At 48.7% G+C, this 6,000-nt stretch overlaps 1 non-coding gene across 1 annotated transcript; it reads right to left on the bottom strand.

Annotated features, from left to right (window-relative positions):
- Positions 1-2,072: 2,072 nt before the first annotated feature.
- On the bottom strand, positions 2,073-2,179 carry LOC111552588. Its single transcript, XR_002734676.1, has one exon. It is a non-coding gene; the product is annotated as a U6 spliceosomal RNA (small nuclear RNA).
- Between the last annotated feature and the right edge of the window lie 3,821 nt (positions 2,180-6,000).

Here is a 6,000-nt window from a genome sequence, read left to right as displayed (position 1 = left end):
CTTCATTTCAAATTCATTTATTTCTGTTCTGACTTTTATGATATCTTTTCTTCTACGAATTTTGGGTTTGGTTTGCTCTTGTTTTTCTAGTTCTTTAAGATGCATTGTTATTTATTTGAAGTTTTTATTCTTTTTTGATGCAGGCACTTACCTCCTCTTCAAGGCCAATAACTCTTAGATTTGCCCTTTTGCGACTATTACTGAGATCCTGTAGGCCATGCTTCATTCTTTCTTATTATTTCTTCTTCTTCCTCTGACCGTGTATTTCCAATAGCCTGTCTCTAAGCTCACTAATTCTTTCTTTTGCTTGATCAGTTCTGTTATTAAGAGATTCTGATGCATTTTTCAGTATGTCAATCGCATTTTTCAACTCTAGAATTTCTGCTTGATTCTTTTTAATAATTTCAATCTCTATGTTAAACTTATCTGAGATAATTCCAAATTCCTTATCTGCATTATCTTGAATTTCTTTGAACTTCCTCAACACAGCTATTTTGAATTCTCTGTCTGAAAGAGATCACATACCTCTATTTATCCAGAATTGATCCCTTGTGGCTTATGTATGGTGAGGTGCCAGAATGAGTCCCTCATGCCTTATTATGGTCCATTTGGTGAGGTCATGTTTTCCTGGATGGTGTTGATTCTTGTAGATGTTTGTTGGTGTCTGGGCATTGGAGAATTAGGTATTTATTACAGTCTTCACAGTCTGGGTTTGTTTGTACCTGTCCTTCTTCCTCTTCTTTTTTTTTTTTTTTTGTTATTGGGTCTCACTCTGTTGTCCAGGCTGGAGTACAGTGGTGTGATCACAGCTTACCGCAGCCTTGACCTCGGGGATCAAGCCATCCTCCTGCCTCAGCCTCCCAAGTAGCCAGGACTACAGGTGCATGCCACAACGCCCAACTACTTTTTGTATTTTTGGTAGAGACAGGGTTTTGCCATGTTGCCAAGGCTGGTTTCAAACTCCTGGGCTCAAGCAATCTCCCTGCCTTGGCCTCCCAAAGTGTTAGGATTACAGGTGTGAGCCACTGGACCTGGGCGGCCTGTCCTTCTTGGGAAGACTTTCCAGATATTTGAAGGGACTTAGGGCCACAAACTCAATGACACTGTGGTTCTTGCAGACTCATAGAAGTATCACCTTGGTGGTCTTGGATAAGAACTGGAAGAATTATCTGGATTACCAGGCAGCAATTCTTATTCTTTTTTCTTTCTTTCTCCCAAACAAATGGATTCTCTCTGTCTGTGCTGAGCCACCTGGAACTGGGATTGGGGGAATAAGCATCCCTGCAGCCACCACCACTGGGACTGCACTGGTTCAGACCTGAAGCCAGTACAGCACTGGGTCTTGCCCAGGGCCCAGGTAACCACTACCTGGCTAGCACCTATGTTCACTGAAGGCCCTAGGGCTCTATGATCAGCAGGTGGTGAAGCCAGCAAGGTTTGTGTCTCTCCCTTCAGGGCAATGAGTTCCCTCAGGCCCTGGATAGGCCCAGAGATGCTTCCTGGGAGGCAGAAATTACAGTCTTAGACATCTACCTGATGATCTATTCTGCTGTGGCTAAACTGACACTCAAATCACAAGACAACGTCCTTCCTGCTCTTTCCTCCCCTTTCCATAGGCAAAGGAGCCTCTCCCTGTGGCCACTATGGCCACTGGCCCATGGACAGGGTTCTGCCAGGCCATTGCTGGTGTTCACTTAAAGCCCCAGGGCTCTTCCATCAGCTTGTAATGAATGCTGCCAGGCCTGGGACTCACCCTTCAGGGCAGTGGGCTCCCCTCTGGCCCAGGGCAGCTCCAGAAATGCTGTTTAAGAGGCTAGGCCTGGACTCAGAGACCCTAAGGGCCCGCTTGCTGCTCTATCCCACTGTGACCAAATGTGCAAGACAAAGTCCTCGTTAGTTTTCCTGCCACTTTTCTCAAGCAGAAGGCGTCTCTCCCTATAGCCACCAGAGCTGGGCATGTACTGGGTCACACCTGACACCAGCACATCTCAGGGCCCAAGGCCTGTGGCATATTACCTGGGTACCACTGTTGGTTATTCAGGGTCTGAGAGCTCTTTTTTTTTTTTTTTTTTTTAAATATGGAACGCTTCACGAATTTGCGTGTCATCCTTGCGCAGGGGCCATGCTAATCTTCCCTGTATCGTTCCAATTTTAGTATATGTGCTGCCGAAGCGAGCACTTACTGAGCAGGTGATGAATCCTGCTGGGACTAGGTCCTTCCCTTCAAGGGAGTGGGTTCCTTTCTAGCCCAGGGTGTACCTAGAAATGTCACTCATGAGCTAGGGCCTGAAATGAGAGCCTCATGACTCTGCCCAGTGCCCTCTCCAACTGTGGCTGAGCTGGAATCCAAGATGCAACGTAACATCCTCTTGGGACGTCTGTGCATGGCCACTGGCTGAAGCCACCACGGCTTTGCTCTCTGCTGTGACAGGCAGCACTGAGGTCAATGTGAAGCCTCCTAGTCGCTGCAATCCTCCTCGCCCAAGTGCACAGATCTCCCCGTGCCTCGTGGCTGCTGCTGAGGGATGAAGGAGGGTGGCACTGGCGATTCAAGACTGTCTTTCCTAGCCTCTTCCGTGCCTGTTTCCGCAACATGAAGTGAAAACCAGGTGCTGTGATTGCTCACCTGAGTTTTTGTTCTGGTAATGGTGCTTGCTGTGTGTAGTTAGTTGCTAAAGTTTGGTGTTCCTACAGGAGATATGAATGGAATGGGCTTTTATTTGGCCATCTTGCTCTTTCCCTTTTGATTTCAAGGTCATTAAAGGCCTCTCTTAGACTTATACGGACATAGGTTTTCATCATGCATCATTCTCTTTTTTTTGGAAACAGAGTCTTGCTCTGTCCGTCAGGATGGAGTACAGTGGCACAATCTCAGCTCACTGCAACCTCTGTCTCCCTGGTTGTGCCTCAGCCTCCCCAGTAGCTGGGATTATAGGTGTGCACCAGCACAGCTGGCTAATTGTTGTATTTTTAATAGAGATAAGGTTTCGCCATGTTGGCCAAGCTGATCTCGATCTCCTGACCTCAAATGATCTGCCTATGTCGGCCTCCCACAGTGCTGGGATTACAGGTGTGTGCCACCGTGCCTGGCCTCATCATGCATCATTCTCATGTGTGCATCAAATAAAAAATATAAGTGCAATAAATGAGATAAGGTATTTCGTAGGACATCTTTCTGAGAGCATTGGTGATGCAGAATTTGTGGTTCCTCTGTTGTTTCCGGAAGTTGGGTGCTGACACCCAACCTACATGTTTTGATATTCGTATGTACAGGCAATGGAGCTTCCATTGCGTCTGGGCCTGGAGGACAGTGGCCATAAGACAAGCCCTAACTTCAGGAATGTCCAAAGGTGAAAAAAAAATGGTGCCTCAGATTTGATTAAAGAAAAGGTGGTTAATGCCTGGGAATATGACTTGATGGAATGAGTGCATGAGTCAGTGCATAAACAAGTGATGAGTGAGCGGAACAGTTAATTCCCCTGAGCCTAAGGGAAAGTGCCTCGGGAGAACCTGCTGATGGACGAAATGACACAAAGCAGTCGAGCTTCAGTATTTTGGGCTTAAACCAGAAGTTCTCACCAGGTAACTGTACCCCAGGGGACTTTGGCAAAATCACATTTTTGGTGGTCCCAGCTTGGGGGAGGGTGCTTCTGGCATCTAGTGGGTAGAGGCTGGTGTGCTGCTTAATATCCTACACTGCACAGGGCAGCTCCCACCACAAAGAATGATCCTGCACAAAACACCAGTAGTGCCAAGGTTGAGAACCTCTGCCTTGAGCCAAACGGAGAGCAGTTCCCCGCTGAAATGCACATGTTCCCAGATGTGTTCAGATATTATGACCAACTAGCACATCACCACCTCCAGGATGTCTTCCCTGATTGCTCCCTTCCCTGCCTCCTGCCTAGGCTTAGCATCCCTCACTGGGCTCCCTCGGCACCTCCGGCCCCTGCTCCCATCTATGCCTTCCCCACCCTGGATCATAACTCTCTTATTTCTCTGACTCCCTCAAGGACTGTGGGCTCCTTGAGAGCAGAAAGCAGGTCTTACTTTTCACCACATGGCAGTATACGACCACCTTCCGGCCTTAGTATTTGCATCGTGACAGTTCAGTCCTATTCATATGATCTTGATCAAGTTCACAGTAATAATTACAATGAGGTTGGAGTTCTCACTGACACTTTAGAAATGTGGACCCTGAGGCTGGGCCATGTTCAGTAACCTGTGAGGGCCGCCCAGCTGGTGGTGGGGACTCGACACAAAGTAGGACCAGCCTGTCTAGACTTGGGCATCAGCGGCTCTGGGCTCAAAGCCCAGCTCTGTCATTTGCTTTCTTTTTGATTCTAGGCAACTTGCTTAACTTCCCTGAGGCTGAATTTCCACAGCTGGAAAATGCGGATGTTCATACTCTTTTCATGAGGTTTTGTGAGTATTAAGAGAACTAGTGTGTATTGTGCCAGGCTAATGATAATACTTATCACCACCCCTGTGTGCTGAGCACTTACTATAGAGCATCTCACACAATAGCTACAGGAACTCTCAGAGGCAGCTACTTTTATTACACCCAGTTCACAGAAGAGGAGACTGAGGCTCTGAGAGGGCAAGTGCCTTGCCCGGGATTGGAACTCAGGCTGAACAGGCTCCAGTGTCTCCACCCCATCTAGTCAGCAGCCCTCCAGGGAGTAGGGTTGAGCTCAGCTCAGTCCCTTCAATCCAGAGTCCTCTGCAGGATGGCACACTGTCTACACCTTCTGCACCTCAGTGGCGGGAGGGAGTCAGCTTCGACAGGCCAGGCTAGCCGAAGAGCGGGGTGTCTGCAGCCTGAGTGTAGGGGGGCACTGCCTGCTTGGAATCCTGGCTTTGGCTCTTACCGACTTCGCAGCTCTGGGTGCGTCCTTTCAGATCTCCGAGATCCACGGTTTCCTTATCTGAGAGATGCACAGACATTGCCGGGCACCCCGGAGTCTCTGCTAGTTGTAATTATTCGCTTCCACCTATGTGGCTAGCTGGGGGTGGACAGTCCCTTAGGGCCTCTGTCCTCAGCTCTGGTGAGCCCTGGGGACTTCAGCCAACCCCGGGCCAGTAACAGCAAGCCATCTAGCACAGGTGGGGCACCCATGATTTAATGGGTGACCCTGGCTGTGACCCCCGGCTTACCCCACAGAGCTCATGTGCCAAAATTTCATGAAGGGACTCAAGCCTGGAATCCACATAAACCTCACCCTCCAAAATGGAGGTTGCATTTGTCTCCTTGTGTTGTATTTGTTGAACTTGCTGCTCTTGGGGGATGTCATCTTGCTTTTCCATCCAAGGAAAAGTCAAAACCTCTCCTGGCCGTATGACAAATGCCCCCTTTATACGGCTTTTACACGAGTCACTTGAACACACACATACCAAAAGCAAGAAGAAAATAATTCTTGAATAATATGAATGTCCTGATGCTCAGAAATGACGAAGACACAAAGGCTGTTAGTCACCCATTTCCACCTGAAACTGGATTTGGAGTGTTTCGAAGAGAATGTGGATTTAATGGGGAGAGAGTGTGAGTGGGGTGCACGGGCTGTGAGTGGGGTGCACGGGCTGTGAGTGGGGGTGCCCGGGCTATGAGTGGCGATGCACGGGCTGTGAGTGGCGGTGCACGGGCTGTGAGTGGGGGTGCACGGGCTGTGAGTGGGGGTGCACGAGCAGGGCTTTTCAAATGCAGACACTTGGGTGTTGTCTCCACACCAGTGCATTTTGGAATTGAAAAAGTTGAATCCTGTCAAATAATTGATTAGTACCAATTTCCATTGGGTTGTTTTGAACAGAGCAGGTTGTTGGTTTAATTTAATCATTTCTCACACGAGCCTGTGTGTATGAGGGTGTGTACATTCTGTGCAGACACCATTGGAATCTGGATTGTGGAACAGATTCCCCAGGGGCTCTGCCCATGTCCCCGTGGGTGCCTTTGTACCTCTCCCTCCCTAGCAGCAGGTGGGCTGCCTCCTCCCTTAGGGGAGCCTC

Source organism: Piliocolobus tephrosceles, chromosome 17 (assembly GCF_002776525.5).
Source record: "Piliocolobus tephrosceles isolate RC106 chromosome 17, ASM277652v3, whole genome shotgun sequence".
NCBI lineage: Eukaryota > Metazoa > Chordata > Mammalia > Primates > Cercopithecidae > Piliocolobus > Piliocolobus tephrosceles.
Note: the sequence above shows the minus strand (reverse complement) of the source record. Positions and strands in the feature narration are given on the sequence as shown.